The sequence below is a fragment of the Stenella coeruleoalba genome, assembly GCF_951394435.1.
Source record: "Stenella coeruleoalba genome assembly, chromosome: 3".
In the NCBI taxonomy this organism is placed as follows: domain Eukaryota; kingdom Metazoa; phylum Chordata; class Mammalia; order Artiodactyla; family Delphinidae; genus Stenella; species Stenella coeruleoalba.
Genome location: NC_137148.1, coordinates 120,160,507 through 120,186,294, shown reverse-complemented (window position 1 = coordinate 120,186,294; position 25,788 = coordinate 120,160,507). Strand labels below are relative to the sequence as shown.

The window sequence follows — 25,788 nt, the reverse complement described above, 5'->3', positions numbered from 1 at the left end:
GATATTTGCAAATTATATGTCTGATAAGGAGTTAATACACCCAAAATACAAAGAACTCATACAACTCAACATCTAAAGAATAAACATGCAAATTAAAAAATGGACAATGGATCTGCATAGATATGTTCCCCAAGAAGACATACAGATGACCAACAGGCACATGAAAAGAAGCTCAACATCACTAATCATCATGGAAATGCAAATCAAAACCACAGTGAGAGGGACTTCCCTGGCGGTCCAGTGGTTAAGACTTCACCTTCCAATGCAGGGGCTGCGGGTTCGATCCCTGGTTGGGGAGCTAAGATCGCACATGTCTTGCGGCCAAAAAAGCAAAACATAAAACACAAGCAATATTGTAACGAATTCAGTAAAGACTTTAAAAATGGTCCACATCAAAAAAATCTTAAAAAAAAACAACACAATGAGATATCACCTTACACCTGTCAGAATGTCTGTTATTAAAAAGACAACAAATAGTAAGTATTGGCAAGGATGTGGAGAAAAGGGAACCCTCGTACTCTGTTGGTGGGAACGTTAGTCGGTGCAGTCACTATGGAAAACAGTATGGAGATTCGTAAAAAAATTAAAAATAAAACTACATGGGACTTCCCTTGCGGATCAGTGGTTAAGACTCTGCATTTCCACTGCCGGGAGCATGGGTTCAATCCCTGATCGGGGAACTAAGATCCCACACTCCACGCAGTGCGGCCAAGGAAAAAAATAATAATAATAAAAATAAAAATAAATAAAACTACCATATGATCCAGCAATTCCATTCCTGAATGCTAGACAGTATTTGTCAATTGCCTGAAGAAAATGAAAACACTAATTAGAAAAGATATATACACCTCTATGTTTATTGCAGCATTGTTTACAACAGCCAAGATATGGAAGCAACCTAAGTGTCCATAAGAGTCCATAGATAGGTGAATGGATAAAGAAGATGTGGTGTATATATACATAGATGTATATACAGTGGAATATTACTCAGCCATAAAAGGAATGAAATCTTGCCATTTGTGGTAACATGAATGGACTCAGAGGGTATTATATTATAGCAAGTGAAATAAGTCAGACAAAGAAAGACAAATACTCTATGATTTCACTTATATGTGGAATCTAAGAAACAAAACAAATGAACAAACATAACAAAACAGAAACAGAGTTGTGGATACAGAGAACAAACAGGTGGTTGCCATAGATGAAGTGGGTGGGGGGAGGAAAAGAAAGAGGTGAGGGAGATTAAGAGGTACAAGCTTCCAGTTGCAAAATAAATGAGGCACAGGTATGAAATGTACAGTGTGGGGAATATAGTCAACAGCTATTTAATGTCTTAGTATGGTGATATAATTAGACTATGATCTATCATTTTGAAATGTATAGAAATATCAAATCACTATGTTGTGTAACAGGAACTAACATAGTATTGTAGGTCAATTATACTTCAAAAATAAACAAACTCATAGAGAAAGAGATTAGATTTGTGGTTACCAGAGACAGGAGAGGGGGGAGGGGGAATTGGATGAAGGCAGTCAAAAGGTGCAAACTTCCAGTTATAAGATAAACAGGTACTAGCGATGCAATGTACAACATGATAAATATAATTGACACTAATATGTGTTATATATGAACGTTGTTAAGAGAGCAAATCCTAAGAGTTCTCATCACAAGGAAACATTTTTTTCTATTTCTTTAATTTTGTGGGTATATGAGATGATGGATGTTCAGTGAACTTATTGTGATAATCATTTCATGATTTATACAAATCAAATCATTATGCTGTACACCTTAAACTTGTACAGTGATGTATGTCAATTATATCTCACTAAAACTGGAAGAAAAAAAGAATCCCGTGATTAAAGATATTATGAAAAGTCTAGACAAAAATAAGAAATCTATATCTCTCAATTTCTACTCTTGATCTGAATCCTTTTATAGCCACATTCATTGATGATTGAATGCTATTGATAAAACATCTATAAATATATATTTCACTGACATTAATGGTAATTTTTCCTTAAGTACATTGTCACACAAGTTTTTGGTGTTCTGATATTCTGGTAAACAGTATTTTTCTCAAGTGTTGAAATATCAGTATTTTGGGGGAGGGGTCCAATATAATTATTTTATATCTAAAATCTGAATTATTTCTGTCCTAAGAAATTCCTGGAGAGTAATAAAGTAGATTAAAATTTCAAATCAAATAAAGATACAGCTGTTTAGGAAATGTTCTTCAGTACCTTCAAAACCCTCAAGAGGAGGAATAAAAGCAAAGTTTCTATTGAAAGAATCATTCTTTTTCTAGTTCAAAGACTTCCTGAACAAAAGGGAAATAAATTGACAGTACTAAAACTGATACAGGGAACTTAATCTCCATTGGAATCTCAGTCTATATATGATCAAACTAGCAGAAGAGGAATCAGTAGAGCTTTCTTTAAAACAACAAGTATGGTTTACCATCATTTAAAAAATTACAGTTCTTGAAAAAAACGATTAATATGTTCTCAAAATAATAAAACAGTAGAGGGGATAGTTGGAGAGGAAAGAGTCAAAGGAAAACATTTAGAGTTATATCTGTCTTCTCAGTATTTGTCAATTAGAATCATAAAACTTTTCCAGAAGCTGGAACAAATTTGTGCTAACAATTATAACACTTTAGGATTGCCTTCTAAAAAATCAAATATATTCCACTTTCAGTGTTCGTAGTGTATACTGTATTGGTTTATATTTAATATTTGGGTTAGTTTTGGATAATGCTTATTTTACCTGTAAATTTTTGTTTGAATAATATATGTTTTTATTTATCTTTTTATAGATTTGCTTTAACTTGTTGCTTTTTAATATATTTATGTTTTTGTTTTCAATATGGTGAATACTTAGCTTTACTGACTTTTTATATTATGAATTTTGAACATATAAATTAAGAACATATCTAAGTGAATATCCATGCTTTTATAATATACAAAATGTGTACCAAAATGCTTTATTGTCATTTTGATATTTTTGTACTTTGAGGAGTTGGTTAATAAAAGTGTGAAACTGTCACAATTAGGGAGATTTTTAAATACTGGGTATTTTAACTTTATCTCATCCTTTGAAAGTTTCAAGTTTTTAATGTTTTATAATGAAAGCAATATATTAATAGTCCATTCAGAAAATGTATAAATAGATTCATATATTGAAGGTGGGTGTTCAGTAAGTTTTTACCAACGGGAAGCACAGCGCAAAAAGCTTAGAGACTGTTAACTCTACAAAACGATACATATTTATGTTGTCTGGGGATTCTTTAAAGAAAAGCTAGCATTCAGCAAGTAAAAACAATGAAAACCATCTGATGATATAAAAACTATTTTGGAAAGATTTCTGGGGTTCCTAAATTTATCACAGTTAGTTCAAGCCATGCTTTCTTCTCCTTAAAAATGATCTGCTCCTGCCCCACTACTCCCCATAATACTAGACAGACCCGAGGAAAGTCATTTGATTGCTTCCATTTTCCATGGCATCTTGTAGCATACTTATCATTACTGGAAGGGGAAAATGAGAAAATATTCCTTGACTTTTGTTCAGGAGATGTTTCAACTGTATGTATCTGAATAGCCTTACCTGAGTGTCTGGTGTATGAGGTCATTTAGCTGAAATCTTCCCTCTGTCACAGGGTGCAAGCAGTATGACTACCAGAGAGCAAATAGAGTCATTCCAAACATGCATTTCTCTGTGTTGCCTTAAACAAAGAAACAGGACGAGCCTGTGTTCCTAAAGAATAGAGGATTTTTTTTTTGTAAAACATTTTTTTAAATTGAAGTATAGTTGATTTACAATGTTGCGTTAGTTTCTGGTGTACAGAAAAGTGATTCAGTTAGATATAGATATAGATATATAGATACAAATATAGATATATAGATTCTTTTTCAGATTCTTTTCCATTATAGTTTATTACAAGGTGTTGAATATAGTTCTCTGTGCTCTACAGTAGGACCTTGTTTTTTATCTTTTTTTTTTTTTTTTTTTGCGGTAGGCAGGCCTCTCACTGTTGTGGCCTCTCCCGTTGTGGAGCACAGGCTCTGGACGCGCAGGCTCAGCGGCCATGGCTCATGGGCCCAGCCGCTCTGCGGCATGTGGGATCTTCCCAGACTGGGGCATGAACCCGTGTCCCCTGCATTGGCAGGCGGACTCTCAACCACTACGCCACCAGGGAAGCCCTTTATCTATTTTATATATAGTAGTTTGTATCTGCTAATCCCAGACTCCTAATTTATCCCTCCCCCTCCTGCCTCCGGTAACCGTAAGTTTGTTTTCTATGCCTGTGAGTCTGTTTCTCTTTTGTAAATATCTTCATTAGTATCATTTTTTAGATTCCACAATAAGTGATATCATATGATATTTGTCTTTCTTTGACTTACTTCACTTAGTATGACAATCTCTAGGTCCATCCATGTTGCTGCAAATGGCATTATTTCATTCTTTTTATGGCTGACTAATTTTCCATTATATATATATATATATATATATATATATATGTATATACACACATACATGCATGCATACACCATATCTTCTTTATCCATTCTTCTGTCAGTGGACATTTAGGTTGCTTCCATGTCTTGGCTATTGTAAATAATGCTGCTATGAACATTGGAGTGCATTATCTTTTCAAATTCGAGTTTTTGTCTTTTCTGGGTATATGACCAGGAGTAGGATTGCTGGATCATATGGTAACTCTTTGTTTAGTTTTTTAAGGAACCTCCATACTGTTCTCCATAGTGGCTGTACCAATTTACATTCCCACCAATAGTGCAGGAGGGTTCCCTTTTCACCACACCCTTTCCAGTATTTATTATTTGTAGACTTTTTGATGATGGCCATTCAGACTGGTATGAGGTGATACCTCACTGTGGTTTTAATTTGCATTTCTCTAATAATTAGCGATGTTGAGCATCTTTTCATCTATCTTTTGACCATCTGTATGTCTTCTTTGGAAAAATGTCTATTTAGGTCTTCTGCCCATTTTTTGATTGGGTTGTTTGTTGTTGAATTGTAGGAGCTGTTTGTATATTTTGGAACTTAAGCCCTTGTCGGTTGAATCATTTGCAAACTTTTTTGTTTGTAAGTTGTCTTTTCATTTTGTTTATGGTTTTCTTTGCTGTGCAAAAGCTTGTGAGTTTGATTAGGTCCCATTTGTTTATTTTTGCTTTCATTTCCATTGCCTTGGGAGACTGACCTAAGAAAACTTTGCTACGATTTATGTCAGAGATGTTTTGCCTCTGTTTTCTTCTAGGAGTTTTATGGTGTCATGTCTTATATTTAAGTCTTTAAGCCATTTTGAGTTTATTTTATGTATGGTGTGAGGGAATGTTCTAACTTCACTGATTTACGTGTAGTTGTCCAGGTTTCCCAACACCACTTGTTGAAGAGACTGTCTTTTCTCCATTGTATATTCTTGCCTCCTTTGTCAAAGATTAATTGATCATAAGTGTGTGGGTTTATTTCTAGGCTCTCTATTCTGTTCCATTGATCCATATGTCTGGTTTTTCATGCCATACCACTCTGTTTTGATTACTGTAGCTTTGTAGTATTGTCTGAAATCTGGGAGGGTTGGATGTTCTCTTTGGGAAATATTCATTTGCTGATGGAAAAGGGGCTGATTGCTCACATCAGTTACAAATGATTTAAAGCCTCAAGTGCCAAGAATTTATCTCATACATGAAGTCCAGCGCCACCCTTATCCACATTAATGTTTGTAACTTTGAAGAGACACTGGGTCACTGCAAGGAAAGAGAATACTTCAACTACATTGGCAGTCCTGGTATTTGTGCTAAATCCCATCCTACTGGGATTGAGCCCTTGGGCAAACATAGGGATGGTGGTCTTGATTTGTCACTTCTAAAGGTATGTCTTTCTATATATATTGATTCACAAACATCGTCTCCATCCTTTCCATGGAAGCCTTCCTCAAATAGAACTCACACTTAAACCACATGTAAATGTGGATAATGATCGCTTAAGTGTTGTCAGATAATTTGGCACAATGCCCTGCAAAATCAGTGGAACTGTAGGAGAGACTGCTTTTATCCTCAGCATGGATCAAATCAAGACATGAGAAGGAGCATGCCTTCCAAGAATGCTTTTCTAAAACATTGCTGGGGAGAAATACAATTGAAGGGAAATCTGACATGTGGCTGGAATATGTTAGGTAACTTCTCAACTTCATAATCAAAAGCAGTTGTCATTCGATTGAAGTAGAAAACCGAGGAGGAAGTTGGTTTGTTGTACTACTTGAATCTTTTGAAGTTACAATCACCTATACCTACAAATTCCCAACAAAGACCATATGTTATTAGACGTCTTAATTGTGACTTCATTTTTTAATTTTAAATTTGAGTCTTTTAAAAATAGTGAGAAGGAACAGGAGAGATTAATGGGAAAAAATGAACATCTAAGAAGCAGTTAACTAAGATATTTGAAAGTATGCAGTGAATTTGATTCATAAATGTTTTACTGTCCCAATGCTGTTTCTTAAAATTGTAGCTCATGATTCCAGTGGAGGTAGAATCTATACTCAAATAATATTCAATAAATTGAATTGAACGTAAATGAAGCTCAATTTCTCAGGGAATATATATATATATATATATATATATATATATATATATATGTATGTAACTTTCTATCAGAAGATGAAATGGAAATGAATATAGATAACTAGTAAAAAATATATGACACCTTATTTACTAATGTATTTTTATTAGCCTTATTTTTCATGTCTTTTTATTCTGTATTTTTGATGCTTTTGCCATCTTGGAGCCTTGCTAACCCTGGAGGGACTGCCTGTCTCAGGGTCAGCTAATTCCTAGAGATAGCAAATAACCTGCCTGTGAATGTGCCTTTCCTATGCAGACCAACCAATACAGAGCTTATACTTCTAACCACCAACTTTACTGAGCTCTTCCACTCCGAGCCCCTATTTCCCTAACTTAATCATCCCAGGGTCTGACTCCCAAACAACCAGGAATACCCCCTCCACCACAGAGCCTGCTGAATTATTCAAACTAGCCTGTCCTAGTCTCACCAATTACTTCCTGAAGCAACCACAATAAAGGCTCCTGACACAATATTCCCCTCTCCCTCTGCCTCCTGAGCAATCCTGGCACTTCCCCCCTATGGCGTGGAGTGCCCCTTCCTCTTGGGATCTGTGAGCATACAAACTATCTTTTCAGTGACCGTAATAAAACTTATATTTTAAAGCACAGCCTGGTGATATAAATGCTTCCTGTGTTATGGCAGACTAGATTTCTTCCAAATCAACCTCCAGGTACAAATCATAAAAATGCTGAATGAAACATAAAAACATACTTTAAAATGCAGAGCTAGTTCACTAGCTAATAAAGAAAAGCCACATTGATGAAAAGTACAGCTCCAGACAAGTAACCAGGTTGATGGCTGGAATGCCTCCTGAGGGTATTCACTAACCTCTGGTGCCTAGAGCTTCAGTTTTAGTTGGCTTTACATGGGAAGCAGAAGGCGAAGCCTAGACATTGCACAAGGTGGGGAGTTACTCTCGTAAAACAGGGACCCCTCAAAAGTGTTGAACTTGGTGGATGAACTAGAAAAGGCTAGAGCCCAAAAAACCAAGATAATCTTGGTTTGGGGTTGGGAAGGGGAAATGGTTAATGATCTCTCTTGAGGATTCATAGTATTAACACTGACCTCAAAGAAAGGTGGGGCTGGAATTCACAATGTATTTGCATCCCCCCAAAACCTCAGGCCAAGAAGTTTGTTTAAGTGGTCCTAGATTGGAAGAATATTCAGCTGCCTGGAAGAAGCAAATGGAAGTCATATCTAGAGAAACTAACCTCAACCGTGGTCTCCAACACTTCCCACAGATAAAATTCCAAAAACTTTAATGCACATCAGCACATACACAAAAACATTGGAATACATGATAGCATCTAGGTACACTGTCATAGCCAGAAGCACAGTAGCCTACTGAGTACTCTAAAAGTAGTGTTTCCTAAGTGAATTTTCAAAATAAAGAGCCTGGGCTCGATGACCCTTGAGGTCCCTTTGATCTCCACAGTTCAGACACCTAAAACACTAAACTGTGAAACAGAAAAGAGTTGCTGGAAATGCACAGCCACCTGAGAGGTCGAGGTTGAGGTTTTCAGAAGGAAGGTACGGAGTTGCTGACTCAGCCTTGACGTTTTCTGGGCTCTTCGCCTACATAGGCCGAGGAGTGGTGTATGGACATCCTACTCATGTTTGGGATGGTGTTAGTCATGCTGTCTTTTGGATGGGGATGAGGATTTCCTATTTCCTTTCACATTCCCCTCGAAGCATCAAGCATGTTCCTTTACTGCCTGAAGCAGTGTTTTGACCACAGAGAACAACCAGGAGAGCTCTGTGTCATGGACTATCTCAGTGCTCTGTGCAAAGTTCCCTTGCAGCTGCAGAGAATTGCTCAGATGTACAGAAACGCCACAGGCCCTGATTCTTCCTCCCCCTCCCCCTCCCATTGGCCTTCTCATCATGGTGGTTTTGCTGTGATTATCAGTTATTGCTTGGTTAAGCACCACACTGCCGCTTAATGGCTCTGAACCTATGGAGAAGTTATTCACCTCTTTGAGCCTCAGTTGGCATCCTTATTATCAAAGTAGGCATATTCCTAGTACCTACCTTTTAGGGTTGCTGTAAAGATTAAATAAGATAATCTCCCTGAAGCACTCAGCACAGCACCTGGTGCGATGTGTTCCACAATTGGCAATCAGTGTCACTGCCTTCCCAACTGGGGAAGATAAAATTAAGGATTTGATGAACACATCATCCCTGAGGTATGATGAGAATGACCAGATATCTGAGCTATCTAGAACCTTCTGCACATTATTAGTATGCACTGAAGTTTCAAGCCATGTTTAAGAAAGGGAGTTTTGAGCTGAACCAAATTACATATTTGTTTGTTTGTTTATTCCATAGCAACTTCTTATTCTAAAAAGGATTTGAAGCACCCCGAAGAGACTATATATATCATGCAGCAAGATATAAAATGAGATGTGGAAAATAAATTTCAAGAGGAAAATCAAGGTAAGAAAATTGAGATATATAGTACATGACAGAGAAAAATTTGTAATAGAGTCTTAAACATCTGGTATCTAATGCATTTCAGTTGTTCTTAAACCCAGAGAAACTAAATCTGGAACAGAGAAAGAAGGGCATCAAAGGTTTTGAGTCTATTTCCCTAACTCAGGAGATTATCCGTGGCTTATGGCAAAGCCTCCTACAAAAGGTTAATTACGTGCTTCTTTAAAGGATGGGCAGATGACACCTTTAAGCCTCTAAGAGGCCTCAAAAGGACCTTTACGATGCCTTTGTTAGCCTGTAGGTCCCCGAGGTGTAGCTGGAGGGTCAGAGTGTTGGGTCTTGCTCAGTAGTGGGCATTTATTTTGTTTTTGTGATTTCTCCGTGCTCTTTGAACACCCATCCTATATTTGTGGACATTTCTGCCTGTAGGGGATGCTCAGGGAGAAGCAGTTGACCCTAACATTTATTCTTCTCCTTGTGCTGTTTTCATAGTCCCTAAATCTGATTCTAAAGAAAAAAAAAAGCTATATTTTCAGGTCATAGAGCTTAAGCATAGTGTAAAGCAGAATAATATAAAAACATAGTCACAATAAATGTTATTATTTTAAGGCTGTGTTTAATGGAGCTTTGTAAATGCATGCAATAATGTTTCCGTTTTAGAAATTAATTCATGAAAAGGAGGCTTTTCTAATATCTATTCTCAAACTATTTTGCTCCTCAAATGTACATAGGTTCCCATAAGGTATTAAATGAACAATGTATAGTTAATTTTCTAGAGTTGCATTCGTATAGTTCTCTAGTCATCTGGGTATTATTAGATGTATTATGAAGAATTTAGTACAATAATTCCATTGTTTTCAGCTTGAATTGTTGGCGTTAGCAGTTTAAATGGACCACCTATTTTTCCAAATTAATTTTTCAGATTTTCTGCAGTCTCATATACTCTTTACACTTCACACTTTATCCCTCTTCTGCACAGTTATAAAAAAAAAAAAAGTGTTATTTGATCATCAAAGCATGGAGAAGATTGTCAATTAAAACAGGAAAATCTGGGGCTTCCCTGGTGGCGCAGTAGTTGAGAGTCCGCCTGCCGACGCAGGGGACATGGGTTCGTGCCCTGGTCCAGGAAGATCCCACATGCCGCAGAGCGGCTGGGCCCGTGAGCCATGGCCGCTGAGCCTGCACGTCCGGAGCCTGTGCTCCGCAACGGTAGAGGCTACAACAGTGAGAGGCCCACGTACAGCAAAAAAAACAAACAAACAAACAAAAAAAACAAAACCAGGAAAATCTAAACAATATTCCTTAAATACTTTACTTGCTTTGGATTGCGTTTTCCTTCACGCTTAAAAAGTCATTGCATTACTGGATTTCAACCATTCTAAAGCACATATCTTTTTAACAGAGCTGAAATACATATATGTTTCATAATCAGTGGCATGTCATGGTTTATTTGACTGTTTTTTATTATCTGAAAATAGAAAATAATGGCATATGTTGTAATTGATATGTCTTAAATCCAGTGAAATATGATGGAGATGTTTATAAAGCACTGTTTTCTGGGTATTCTATACGGTACTAGGTGCTGGAGAAATGCAACAGCCCCTGACTGAAGGCAGCAGCTTCCACATGTGCCCTAGGAGCTCTAGGGCTTCTTGTGAGGAGGGAGCTTGGGCTCACCCTTGCAGAAACTCTGTCCTTTTGTTCTTTCTTTCTTTCCAAACAAATGGGACTTCTCTACAAGCTTTCCTTAGAAGAGAGGCTGTGTTGCTACCTAAAACAAAACAGAAGTTTGAAAATTAGTAACCAGAGAGATTGACTACCCACAGCAGAGTGAACATAGCTCTTCTTGAGCTCCTGCTGTGGGATGGACCCAGAACTAGATACAGTACATATGGAGCAGGGGATTTTATTGAGGTACTATTTTGTGCTTTGTCGTGTACAATTTTACCGCTCTTCCTCCATGTCTAGCCACGCTTCGTTCTCTTTACCCCCGGGAGGTTCGTGGCAGGGCCAGAAACAAGAACACCTCTTCCTGGTTCTTATAAACAATTCAGTCCTTAAAAGATGATGCTGGCTGTCCTCCACCTCCCCGCCTCCACCCTGGGGAAGGGTGTAGGTATGAGCCCAGCACTGTGGCCCCCTCTGTGAAGGTGGTCTCAGGAGATGGCTTCCAAATACATATAGGAAGGTGGACCCCACTTACAGGACTCTAATTCTCTGTAGTAATCTTGACAAAGACTCTCTCCTGGACCACATTTTAGTCAGGCTCCTCTGAACCCTCTGCTCGACTAGGCCCAAACTTGGGCTACTGTCTCTGTCCTTGTAGAGTCCAGTTTTAGCAAGAATCCTGCTACGGCAGTTTAGCCAGAATCCTCCACTTTTGAAATCTGAGCACCTTCAGTATCTGCCCCAGTTCCTCATCTGCCATCATCCCGCTGGTAACATCTAAGCACCCTGGCTGCCTTCAGTAAGAATCCAGTTAGGTCAGTTTAGCAAGAATTACCCTTCTGTCTTAGTAACCTTCCATCCACCACCCCTTCTCCCCACTCTGCTCCTTGGCTATAGATCCCCACTTTTCTTTATCATATTTGGAGCTGAGCCCAATCTCTCACCCCTACTGCAAAACCCCATTGCAGTAATTCCTACACCAGTCCCAACAGTCCTGAATGAAGTCTGCCTTACCATCATAACAAACGTCAGAATATTTTGTTTCTTTGACAATCTGTGCCCCAAGAGTGCCAAGACAGAGCACAGCCACCAGACCTGCAGAGACAGTGAATGTCTTCTTGGCACCCAAGGTGGGCAGATGTCTGGAGGGGTCTTTGGTGCTTTGACAGGTACAGCATAATGAAAGGAGAGGAGGAAGATCTCTAGAGGTGGCTGTACTTGAATTTCACACCAGCCTGCTAGGACGCTTGGAGAAGATTTAAGTTGATCTAAAAAAAATACATTTCCTGTACAGCAAAATTTGGACTTGCAAATTTATATCATGACATATTTTATCCCATTCTGCATCACAGCATCTGAAACGTTAGTGTTATAGCCATTTTCCCATTGAGATCTTAGAGTCTCAGAAAGAGAAGAGATTTGCCCAACTTTTCAGAGTAAGGCCATCAATGTAGAACATATGTGTACTAAAAGGCATAACAAGGATACCTTATTTCCTGGCAGAATTATTTAATTCCCTACTTGACAATTACTTGCTTGTCTAGTCATTCTTTAAAGGTATGCTTTCTCATTGCTTTCGTTTTAAGGGTGTTGAGTCATTCAGGAAATGAAGCCAGATTTGAGGAAATATTCTTAATTATCCCCCAAATATCTGGATACAAAGTAAACAAAAAATAAATAAATAAAAGGAAACATTCAGCTTCATCTGGAGGATTAAGAGCCCTGTAGGCAGAGTCAGCATGGGAGAAAGATGAAAGACATTCATTTAAATTGTGGTATAGTGTCCTGCCCTGTGTTTATTCTTTTTCTATTCAAGTGAAGTCTAAGATGGAACCTCAATATTTAAAAAGAACAAAAATGAATGGGATCCTCAGGCAGTTTAAATTTTGACAGAGGCTGAAAATATACCATTGTTTATGCAATCTATGAGGCATCTTCCTCGGAGCTCTGAGGGCATCCTAAGCAAAGCTGAAAACTATTTTTGGGAGGAGGACCCTAGTAGAAGGACAGTAGGATAGTGATAATTAGCATGAACTCAGCAAAGTGCTAACAGATGGCAACCCATTTTTTAAAACTGTTCGGGAAGGCTGAACACAGGCTTAGGAGTCTAAATTAGTCTCTTCCACTTAGCAGCTGGTTAACTTATGGCACATCATTTAACCTCTGAGCATCAGCTTTTTTTTTTTTTTAACATCTTTACGGGAATATAATTGCTTTACAATGTTGTGTTAATTTCTGCTGTACAACAAAGTGAATCAGCTATATATGTATACATATATCCTCATATCCTCTCCCTCCCACCCTCCCTATCCCACCCCTCTAGGTGGTCACAAAGCACTGAGCTGATTTCCCTGTGCTATGTAGCCGCTTCCCACTAGCTATCTATTTTATGTTTGGTAGTGTATATATGTCCATGCCTCTCTCTCACTTCGTCCCAGCTTACCCTTCCCCCTCCCCGTGTCCTCAAGTCCATTCTCTACGTCTATGTCTTTATTCCTGTCCTGCCCCTAGGTTCATCAGAATGTTTTTTTTTTTAGATTCCATATATACGTATTAGCATACGGTATTTGTTTTTCTCTTTCTAACTTACATCACTCTGTATGACAGACTCTAGGTCCATCCACCCACTACAAATAGTTCAATTTCATTACTTTTTATGGCTGAGTAATATTCCATTGTATATATGTGCCACATCTTCTCTATCCATTTATGTCGATGGACACTTCGGTTGCTTCCATATGCTGGCTATTGTAAATAGTGCTGCAACGAACATTGTGATACATGTCTCTTTGTGAATTATCATTTTCTCAAGGTATATGCCCAGTAATGAGATTGCTGGGTCATATGGTAATTCTATTTTTAGATTTTTAAGGAACCTCCATTTTGTTCTCCATAGTGGCTGTATCAATTTACATTCCCACCAACAGTGCAAGAGGGCTCCCTTTTCTCCACACCCTCTCCAGCATTTATTGTTTGTAGATTTTTTGATGATGGCCATTCTGACCGGTGTGAGGTGATACCTCATTGTGGTTTTGATTTGCATTTCTCTGATGATTAGTAAGGTTGAGCATCCTTTCATGTGTTTGTTGTCAATCTGTATATCTTCTTTGGAGAAATGTCTAATTAGGTCTTCTGCCCATTTTTGGATTGGGTTGTTTGTTTTGTTGATATTGAGCTGCTTGCATATTTTGGAGATTAATCCTTTGTCAGTTGCTTCCTTGCAAATAATTTCTCCCATTCTGAGGGTTGTCTTTTTGTCTTGTTTATGGTTTCCTTTGCTGTGCAAAAGCTGTTAAGTTTCATTATCTCCCATTTGTTTATTTTTGTTTTCATTTCGATTACTCTAGGAGGTGGGTCAAAAAGGATCTTGCTGTGATTTATGTCACAGAGTGTTCTGCCTATGTTTTCCTCTAAGAGTTTTATAGTGTCTGGCCTTACATTTAGGTCTTTAATCCATTTTGAGTTTATTTTTGTAGATGGTGTGAGGGAGTGTTCTAATTTCATTCTTTTACATGTAGCTGTCCAGTTATCCCAGCACCACTTATTGAAGAGGCTGTCCTTTCTCCATTGTATATTCTTGCCTCCTTTATCAAAGATAAGGTGACCATATGTGCGTGGGTTTATCTGTGGGCTTTCTATCCTGTTCCATTGATCTATATTTCTGTTTTTGTGCCAGTATATACTATTTTGATTACTGTAGCTTTGTAGTATAGTCTGAAGTCAGAGAGCCTGATTCCTCCAGCTCCGTTTTTCTTTCTCAAGATTGCTTTGGCTGTGTGGGGTCTTTTGTGTTTCCATACAAATTGTGAAATTTTGTGTTCCAGTTCTGTGAAAAATGCCATTGATCGTTAGACAGGGATTGCATTGAATCTGTAGATTGCTTTGGGTAGTAGAGTCATTTTCACACTGTTGATTTTTCCAATCCAAGAACATGGTATATCTCTCCATCTGTTTGTATTGTCTTTAATCTCTTTTATCAGTGTCTTATAGTTTTCTGCATATAGGTCTTTTGTCTCCTTAGGTAAGTTTATTCCTAGGTATTTTATTCTTTTTGTTGCAGTGGTAAATGGGAGTATTTCCTTAATTTCTCTTTCAATTTTTTCGTCATTAGTGTACAGCAATGCAAGAGATTTCTGTACAATAATTTTGTATCCTGCTACTTTACCAAATTCATTGATTACCTCTGGTAGTTTTCTGGTAGCATCTTTAGGATTTTCTATGCATAGTATCATGTCATCTGCAAACAGTGACAGTTTTACTTCTTTTCTGATTTGGAATCCTTTTATTTGTGTTTCTTCTCTGATTGCTGTGGCAAAAACTTCCAAAACTATGTTGAATAATAGTGGTGAGAGTGGGCAACCTTGTCTTGTTCCTGATCTTAGAGGAAATGGTTTCAGTTTTTCACCATTGAGAATAATTTTGGCTGTGCGTTAGTGATATATGGCTTTTATTATGTTGAGGTAGGTTCCCTCTATGCCTACTTTCTGGAGAGTTTTTATCAGAAATGGGTGTTGAATTTTGTGGAAAGTTTTTTCTGCATCTGTTGAGTTTATCATATGGTTTTTATCCTTCAATTTGTTAATATGGTGTATCATATTCTTTGATTTGCATATATTGCCGAATCCTTGCATTCCTGGGATAAACCCCTCTTGATCATGGTGTATGATCCTTTTAATGTGCTGTTTGATTTGTTTGCTAGTATTTTGTTGAGGATTTTTTTTTTTTTTTTTTTTTTTTTTTTGCAGTATGCGGGCCTCTCACTGTTGTGGCCTCTCCTGTTGTGGAGCACAGGCTCCGGACGCGCAGGCTCAGCGGCTATGGCTCACGGGCCTAGCCGCTCCGTGGCAGGTTGGATCTTCCCAGACCGGGGCACGAACCCGTGTCCCCTGCATTGGCAGGCGGACTCTCAACCACTGCGCCACCAGGGAAGCCCTCGTTGAGGATTTTTGCATCTATGTTCATCAGTGATATTGGCCTGTAGTTTTCTTTTTTCGTGACATCTTTGTCTGGTGTTGGTATCAGGGTGATGGAGGCCTCTGAGAATGAGTTTGGGAGTGTTTCTCCCTCTGCTATATTTTGGAAGAGTTTGAGAAAGATAGGTGTTAGCTCTTCTCTATATGTTTGATAGAATTCGCCTGTGAAGCCATCTGGTCCTGGACTTTTGTTTGTTGGAAGATTTTAAATCACAGTTTCAATTTCAGTGCTTGTGATTGGTCTGTTTATATTTTCTATTTCTTCCTGGTTCAGTCTCAGAAGGTTGTGCTTTTCTAAGAATTTGTCCATTTCTTCCAGGTTGTCCGTTTTATTGGTGTATAGTTGCTTGTAGTAATCTCTCATGATCCTGTGTATTTCTTCAGTGTCAGTTGTTACTTCTCCTTTTTAATTTCTAATTGTTTTGAGTTGAGTCTTTTCCCTTTTTTTCTTGAGGAGTCTGGCTAATGGTTTATCAATTTTGTTTTTCTTCTCAAAGAACCAGCTTTTAGTTTTATTGATCTCTGCTATTGTTTCCTTCATTTCTTTTCATTTATTTCTGATCTGATCTTTATGATTTCTTTCCTTCTGCTAACTTTGGGTTTTTTGTTCTTATTTCTCTAATTGCTTTAGGTGTAAGGTTAGGTTATTTACTTGAGATTTTTCTTGTTTCTTGAGGTAGGATTGTATTGCTATAAACTTCCCTCTTAGAACTGCTTTTGCTGCATCCCTTCGGTTTTGGGTCATTGTGTTTTCATTGTCATTTGATTCTACGTATTTTTTGGTTTCCTCTTTGATTTCTTCAGTGATCTCTTGGCTATTTAGTAGTTTATTGTTTAGACTCCATGTGTTTGTATTTTTTACAAGGTTTTTTTTTTTTTTTTTTTTTTTTTTACTGTAATTGATATCTAGTCTCATAGTGTTGTGCTCAGAAAAGATACCTGATATGATTTCAACATTCTTAAATTTACCAAGGCTTGATTTGTGACCCAAGATGTGTTCTATCCTGGAGAAAGTTCCATGAGCACTTGAGAAGAAAGTGTATTCTGTTGTTTTTAGATGGAATGTCCTATAAATATCAATTAAGTCCATCCTGTTTAATGTGTCATTTAAAGCTTGTTTTTGTATCCATTCAGCCAGTCTATGTCTTTTGGTTGGAGCATTTAGTCCATTTACATTTAAGGAAATTATCTATATGTATGTTCCTATTATCATTTTCTTAATTGCTTGGGGTTTGTTTTTGTAGGTCTTTTCCTTCTTTTGTTTTTCCTGCCTAGAGAAGTTCCTTTAGCATTTGTTGTAAAGCTGGTTTGGTGATGCTCAATCCTGTTAACTTTTGCTTGTCTGTAAAGGTTTTAATTTCTCCTTTGAATCTGAATGAGATCCTTGCTGGGTAGAGTAATCTTGGTTGTAGGTTTTCCCCTTTCATCACTTTATATATGTCCTATCACTCCCTTCTGGCTTGCTGAGTTTCTGCTGAAAGATCAGCTGTTAACCTTTGGGGGATTTCCTTGTATGTTATTGGTTGCTTTTACATTGTTGCTTTTAATATTTTTTCTTTGTATTTAATTTTTGATAGTTTAATATGTGTCTTGGCATGTTTCTCCTTGGATTTATCCTGTATGGGACTCTCTGTGCTTCCTGGACTTGATCGACTATTTCCTTTACCATGTTAGGGAAGTTTTCAACTATAGTCTCTTCAAATATTTTCTCAGACCCTTTCTTTTTCTCTTCTTCTTCTGGGACCCCTATAATTTGAATGTTGGTGCATTTAATGTTGTCCCCAAGGTCTCTATGACTGTCCTCAATTCTTTTCATTCTTTTTTCTTTATTCTGCTCTGTGGTAGTTATTTCCACTATTTTATCTTCCAGGTCACTTATCCGTTCTTCTGCCTCAGTTATTCTGCTGCTGATTCCTTCCAGAGAACTTTTAATTTCATTTACTGTGTTGTTCGTCATTGTTTGTTTGCTCTTTAATTCTTCTAAGGCCTTGTAAACGTTTCTTGTATTTTCTCCATTCTATTTCCAAGATTCTGGATCACCTTTACTATCATTTTCTGAATTCTTTTTCAGGTAGACTGCCTATTTCCTCTTCATTTGTTTGGTCTGATGGGTTTTTACCTTGCTCCTTCATCTGCTGTGTGCTTCTCTGTCTTCTCATTTTGTTTAACTTACTGTGTTTGGTGTCTCCTTTTAGCAGGCTGCAGGTTCATGGATCCTGTTGTTTTTGTTGTCTGCCGCCAGTGGGTGAGGTGGTTCGGTGGCTTTTGTAGGCTTCCTGGTGAAGGGAACTGGTGCCTGTGTTCTGGTGGGTGGGGCTGGATCTTGTCTTTCCAGTGGACAGGACCACTTCTGGTGGTGTGTTTTGGAGTGTCTGGAAACTTAGTATGATTTTAGGCAGCCTCTCTGCTAATGGATGGGGTTGTGTTCCTGTCCTGCTCGTTGACTGGCCTGGGGTGTCTAGCGCTGGAGCTTGCTGGCCCTTGGGTGGAGCTGGGTCTTAGTATTGAGAGAGAGAGAGATCTCTGGGAGAGCTACAGCTGATTGATACTGCATGGGGCCAGGGCACCTCTGGTTGTCCAATGTCCTGAACTCGGCTCTCCCACCTCAGAGGCTCAGGCCTGACACCAGGCCGGAGCACCAAGACCCTGTCAGCCACACGGCTCAGAAGAAAAGGGAGAAAAAAGAAAGAAAAATAATTCTTTTTAATAAATAAATAAAAATTATTAAAATATAAAAAAAATAATAAAAAGTAAAAAAAGAAGAGAGCAACCAAACCAATAAACAAATCCACCAATGATAACAAGCGCTAAAACTATACTAAGATAAACATAAAAATCGGAAACAAATCATCACAGAGAGCAAACCCCAAGTCTGCAGTTGCTTCCAAAGTCCACCGCCTCAATTGGGGTGATTCGTTGTCTATTCAGGTATTCCACAGATGCAGGGTACATCAGGTTGATTGTGGAGATTTAATCCGCTGCCCCTGAGGCTGCTGGGAGAGATCTCCCTTTCTCTGTTCGCACAGCTCCTGGGGTTCAGCTTTGGATTTGGCCCCACCTCTGCGTGTAGGTCGCCCTCAGGCATCTGTTCCTTTTGGGAGGTCTGAGGTCTTCTGCCAGTGTTCAGTAGGCGTTCTGTAGGAGTTGTTCCACATGTAGATGTATTTTTGATATATTTGTGGGGAGGAAGGTGATCTACACATCTGACTCCTCTGCCATCTTGAAGGTCTCCCTCCTGAGCATCTGCTTTATCTTCCAGAAAATAGGTGTCGTAACAGAATATACCTCATGGGTTGATGTGAGGATTAAATGAGATGATGGGTGTAAGCTTTTAGCCTGAGGTTTCCACATGTTAAGCACGCAATAAATGGTTGCCGTTTTAGTGAGAATTATTCCACAACAACTGCTGTTAGTTGCACCCAGGAGTCTACAAGTACTTTGAATTAAGCTCTGGCAGCAACCGTTCTGTCCTCTTCCTCCTCCTCTTCCTTTCTGTCTTTCTTCTTCTGATCTCTTCCCTCCTCCTTCTGCTCCTCCTTCCAACATGATTTGAATTGAGCTAATGTCAAAGGTCTAGAGCCCACATCTTTTCAGCATGAGCGTGAAAAATGAGAGTTTCACAGTCTCTGCCTAAATTCATTTAGAGGGAAAGCTTAGATCTGGAGGAGAATGACTCATTATTATTCACAGCTCTGTAAAAACTAGAAGGTAAATATTGGCCTTCTGGATGCAAAGCATTACATTTCCTCTAAAATTTGTGTGAAGTGGTTTCCCGCTAAGAATATAAAATAGATGATTTTGTTTTGAGAGCAGTTATTATTATGCAGATTAGAGATTAAACACCCAAATATCTTATTTGCTAATTCACCATTCATGAGAAAATTAGACATGCTAAAATTTCTCCTTTTTAGAGCAAAGAATCTTCTAAATTCTCAACTCAAAACGAGGGCTGCCATTTGAAACAGATATTTAAATGCATGCAGATCTTTCTCAAAATCTTCAATTCAGATGAAAAGTGTAATTCAGTTTTCAGTGCTGCTGCTTTTTGACAAAGCACTATGATTTCTTTCTTGTTTCTTTTTTTATACGTATATGCAGACAATTGCAGTGAAAGCAGTAATTAATTTGTAAGACAGATGAATTGAAAGTTCAGCATTCTAAAGAGGTATTTCAGTGCCTCAGAGCAATCACAGCATTGTGTTTCCTTCTCTTTCTTAATGGGTCTCAACTTCCTGTGGCCTTTGTTGCTAGGAAACTAGTCTTTACTGAATTGAAAGCCACCTTTTTGTATTGTTGTTGACTCTATGGAGGCTGAAAGGAACCAGGCAGATCTCTACTCTTTCAAGATTATCTGTCAGTGCCTATGGATGATGTGAAAAACCCTGAGCTCAACATTATTTCTGGAGCCATTGCTGAAAACCCCAGGAGCCATCCAGTTCTCTTATAACTTCCCTTTGGAAATTTCCATTAGCCTATCCTGTGTGAAGTCAAGTACCCCAGAAGTAGATAGATAAAAAGAATCTGTGGTCCATTTCCCTTCATTTCCATATTGCATTCAGGTCCAGGCCACCTTAGGAACACTGACTGATGTTTAGTCAGGTAGAGCTTCAAAGGAATGAGGCACTCCTGGGCAAATTGCATACTTTCAGTTTAGTCCTTCTTGTATTCACAGTACAAATTCGGAATCTGAATGTATGCTGGAGGCTTTTCAGCTTCCTCAGTGGTATTGAAATTACCAAAATGCATTTGCAAGATGAATAACTGTGTTTTAGATGTCTTGGTCACAGGAAGAAATAGTGAACACAACTTGTTTCCTCCCTGGTCCAACTCAGAAATACAGATTCTCTTTAACAGCATTTTGATTCTGATGCAATTTGAAGAGTGTATATTCAGAGGCAGAGGTCATGCCTGTAAGAAGCAAATCATCTGATGGTAGAAGTAAAGGTTCAAGGTAGGGCGTTAAAGCAGCCCTGAAGTCCAATATGACCAGAAATGGACCATCAGCCAGTGGGGGAATGGGGTAAGAAGCTCCTAGAAGAGCTCAAAGACTGGCTGACTCTATTCTTTGAAGCTTTTCTGTTTTTCTTTTCCCATTCAATTATGCTCCCTCCCTTTTGTTAGTGTGTGTGTGTGTGTGTGTGTGTGTGTGTGTGTGTGTGTGAGAGAGAGAGAGAGAGAGAGAGAGAGAGAGAGAGAGAGAGAGAGAGAGACTGCACTGTATTTCAAGCTTGAATTGAGCTAATGGCAGAATTCTAGAGCTCACATCTTTGCAGCATGAGCATGGAAAATGAGGATTTCCAAATCTTTGCCTAAATTTTCTTGGAGAAAAAGCTCTTCCCACTACCCCTTGATCTCCTGTTGCCTTAAGCATATAGATGGTATATAGATGGCATGCACCAACAGTTACTAGATTTACTTCAATGGTCCCTCACAGATGACTCTGAGTATATCTAAATTATACCCCAAATTATGCATGTCTGTTGTTAGATGCAATCAGTCAGATGGGTTGAAAGAAAAACCAAATATAGACACAGCCAAATAGCTGATTATACAGCAAGCCATTTTAATATGATTGCATCAGCAGTATTTTCATTTCTGCTGTCATCAGAGCATCCCCTCAGTTTAGGTAGCTGGAAATGGAATAAGAACATGTCATCTTCAGCTGTGACCATGAGGAGAGGTGCTGGCAGCCGGATGGCAGCTGGCCCAGAGGAAAGCAGTAGGGGAGCTGAGGGGACCTCCAGCCAGTCTAGAGGACCATGGTAGCACTGTGCATCTTCTTCTGGCTTCTGCCACAGGTGCTAGTGCATGCTCATTTCTAGCCTTCAGAATAACCCTTGTTAACCGAGCCACCAGCCTGCTGATAGATGCTGGGCTCAGACGGACCAGCTCAGGATTCCTGCATCTCATGGACCAAGAGCTCTACCAATTTTCCTTTCTCCCAATCCCTTCCCAGGGGACTGGGCAGAGTCTCCTTTTCCATCCTCAAACACAAAAGCTCTGATGCTGCTGCCTTTCCTTGGCAGTGGAGCCGTTTTCCCATCCTCCTGATACACCCAGTTTTTTGAGTTCTGCCCTCAATGACTCAAAGGAAAGTTACTCTCCTAAAGGCGGTAAATGCTTCCAAAGAAACTTTCTGAGATATAGCTTGTGGATAGGAAAACAGAACTCTGGCAGGGCATCAGTCCATACTAAATAAGGATAAAACCATTCTTCCATTTCAGAAGTTACGTCTGCCTTTTCATAGTGGGATATTCACAATAAGGCAGTGCTTCTTAGTGCCGTAGAATTTGGACTTTGGAAGAAAGCCATCCGGATTCAAACTGTACCCTACTGGGAGCCATGGGCAATTACTTTACCTCTCTAAGCCTCAATTTCCTCACTCATGGAAATTATAGCATTTTCTAATATAGAATTATTAGAATTAGAATTAGCAAATTCTAATATAGAATATTAGAGGAATATTCATCTTACAAAGATTGTTGTGAGGATTCCATGAGATAATGCATATTCTTAGCAGAGAACCTGGCGTAGAATAAAATGTACAATAAGTAGTTTCTATTATTATTATCATCATTATGTCTCACTGTAGTATCCTATGAGCACTTTCCATGCATTACTGGGTACTGGGGAGGGAAGATGAATAAAACAGATATTCTACTCTCAAGGAACTCTCAGTTCAGTGAAGAAAACAGACATGTGAAGAGTAAGTTACAGGAGAAAGTGGTGTTTTAACAGAGGAAAAAATATACTGTCATGAGAATCTTGAGGAAGTCTAGAGATAGAGATTCCGGAAGTTTTCACAAAGGCGGGACGTATGATCTGGCTATTGAAGGAAGAATAATAAGGGGAGAAGGAAAAAATTTCAGGCAATGGAGAATTTATCTAAAGATAAAAGACTCTTTCTTGCTGTGTTTGGGCAACTTGAGTCAGCTTGGCACTAACCTTGAGCTTGGTGTGCCTATGGGTAGGGTGTGGTTTGGAAGTGTGAGAGCCTAGAAGAGACAGTCTTGGTGTATTTCCTTCCTCCAGTAGGCACTTATGGAACTTTCTGGGCTGTCTTATCTGTACTAAGACTGTCAGCTAAATGGCATAATCCAAATTTAGTAATTCATTAGCCCTAACTAGTAGCAGTTCAACAAGCAAATGGGCAGGCTTTCATTGGGATTGCTTGTATTCTCAGATATTGGTAAAGATAATAAATATTTCAGGCAACTCTCTTAAAAAAACCTACCCGTGGTAAATTAATATAAATCCCCACCTAAAGTTTCTACTACCCAATACAATACGTCTGGCTTTCAACAAAAATTACAAGGCAAAACCTACCCAAAACCTACCCTTGCCTCTGTGTTTGGAATATTTCATGTGAAAATTTCTCTAACTTGAATGATCTGGGGTTTTGGTTTTTGTTTTAACTTCATTCTTCATACTTACAGCTTAACATTTTCTTTCTTAAAGAAAACAATTTTCATCATAAGTTATTTGAGGGGCATTAATGCTTTTTTAACAAACTCTGTAGTTAGGATGAGAAACTCTTTCTTATGGTTACAGAACTATTGAGTGTCTAAAAAGTGTTGAGGTAGACTAACATTTGAATCCTGCTTCCACTGCCTACTGTCCTTGTGTCCTCAGAAAAGTTAGAGCTCCATGTAAGCTTCATTTATTCATCTTCAAGTTGGGAACACTTCTTCACTTAAAAAAATTAGTAGACTTCTTTAGAGCAGCTCTAGATCCTTAGCAAAATTGAGCAGAAGGTACAGAGACTCCCATATACTAATATGCCCATATATGCAGAGCATACCACACCATCAACTCTTCACTTTCGAGGGATAATTTTGCTGGGCCTAAGAGTCTAGGTTGGTGGGTTTTTTTCTTTCACCACTTTAAACAATTCACTCCATTGTCTTCTTCCTTACATAGTTTTTCATGAGAAGTTTGCTATAATTCTTATCCTTTCTCCTCTATAGAGAAGGTGGTCTTCCCATTCCATCCCCCAGCTTTTCCCAAAGTTTTCTCTTTGTCGTTAGTTTTCTGCAGTTTGAATATGATATGCCAAGGTACTTTTTGTTTTTTATTTTTCCTGCTTGGTGTTCTCTGAACTTTCTATATATGTTATGTGGTGTCTGCCATTAATTTTGAAAGCTGTCAAATATTATTACTTCAAATTGTTCATGTCTTCTATTCTCCTTCTTGTATTCCAATAATGTGTATGTTGAAACTATCTGTTAGTTCTTGGATGTTCTGTTTTTTTTTTTCTTTCCCCATTCTTTTTCTCTTTGCATTTCTCTTTGGGAAGTTTCTACTGACCTAGCTTAAAGCCCACTGATTCTTTCCTCAGCTGTGTTCGGTCTACTGACGAGCCCATCAAAGGCAGTCTTCATTTATGTTAGAGTGGTTTTGATCTCTTAACATTTCCTTTTGATTTTTTCTTAGAGGTTTCATCTCCCTGCCTGCATTACCCATCTGTTTTTGAATGTTGTTTACTTTTTCCATTAGAGCCCTTGACACATTAATCGTAGTTATTTTAAGTAATCCCAACATCTGTGTGATACTAGAGTCTGGTTCTGATGATTGTTTTGTTTTTTTGAAGTGTTCCTACCAATTTATGGTTCCAGTAGCTTCTGCTCCAGGCAAGCAGTTCTGGCAGTGACTCTCTCTGTGTGCCTATCTCTCTGTACTTCAGGGCAGCTGTTTGTCCTTCAACCTTGGTTCTCTGGAAAATGATTGATCTTTAGATTGCCCAGATTTTTGTTGTTGTTCTAAGGACAGGAGTGATAACTTACAAAACTCTTTGCACACTGGAGATGAATCAGAAGTCCAAGTTGGGAATAAAAATAGTTTGTGTGTCAGAGTTCTTTGGGGGACGATCCAGTGAGATCGTGCATGTAAACTGCTTGGCATAGTTTCAAGCACAGAGTAAATGTTTAGTAAATTTTAGCTTTTATTATCATATCAGAGAAGATTTACAATTGTATTCCTATTAACATGCAACAAAAACTAAGTATTTTACTACAGTACATTTCTTAAAAGAAAAAAAAAAAAAACTTAAAGTAAAAGAAACTATTTTAACCAGACTACACGAATCCAGCCAAGTAGTACAAGATTAAAACTGAACACCATCCAAATTCTAAATTATATCTCCAGTTCCAAAAATACACAACAATTCAGTCTTGTCATGCTTCACTTACCAAAGCATACTTGCCATTGGAAATAAACATCTCAGTTTCTAGGATCCAATGATTTTTATATTCCAGGTGCTATGTGATATAAAATTGATTTTCCCTTTGTGCTTTCTCTGGAACTATTCAATATGTAATGAGAGAAACAGCCAGGTGAACAGCTAATTGTAATACTCTACAGTGAAAGTGTGGTAAAGATATAGGAGGAATGTTATGGAGTGATTAAGGCAAGGCCTCTGAACTCATTCTAACTGCATTCAAATCTCATTTCTGTGATTTCACCTTGCAATGAGATTTTAGGCAAAGTATTTAGCCTCTCTCTGGGTTCACTCAAATATAAAATGGGACTAATGAAACATATAGGTTTCAATGTCTGTAGAATGCTTAGCATAGAGCCTGGAGCAAGCGAGGTATTTGGCAAACTTAGCTCCAACAATTAGCTATAACAAAATGTTGTGAAGAAGAGTAACTTAAGATTGATGGTGGGAACAAAGTTTTGTTTATCAAGCTCTCCCAAATGCCAGGCACGTAGTAAGTTCTCAGTACATCACTCAAGTCAGTGAATGACTGAATGAATGAATGAGTCATTAATTCTGCAGGGTGTACAGAAGGTGTCCCAGGGCTGCGTTTGAAACTGGTTTGTAGGGTAAGGAGGGAATCTCCAAGTGGAGAAAGGAGAAAACAACAATTGTGGGGAAAGATAACCTGTCCTGAAAGAGCAAGCTGGGAATTACCCAGTGTGGCTAGAGCTTGGGTACAGAGGGCGATATTACCTATTTAGGAAACATGGAGGTTCCAGAAAAACTTTCTTAGAAATTTTGCTTTAAATATGAGAAATAAGCTTTTGAGTCAGCGTCCCCAAAGTCTTATTCACCTTTTCTTAAAATTGCCCTGCC

The 25,788-nt window shown here is 38.4% G+C and overlaps 1 protein-coding gene across 8 annotated transcripts in view; it reads left to right on the top strand.

The window, feature by feature from the left end:
* NR3C1 (nuclear receptor subfamily 3 group C member 1) overlaps positions 1–25,788 on the top strand; it is an 807,313-nt gene that overhangs the window by 45,457 nt on the left and 736,068 nt on the right. For all 8 annotated transcript variants that reach the window (XM_079916194.1, XM_079916195.1, XM_079916193.1 and 5 more), the window contains one exon: positions 8,968–9,075. The gene's annotated coding sequence lies outside the window, so the exon portion shown is untranslated. The remainder of the gene's footprint in view (positions 1–8,967; positions 9,076–25,788) is intronic.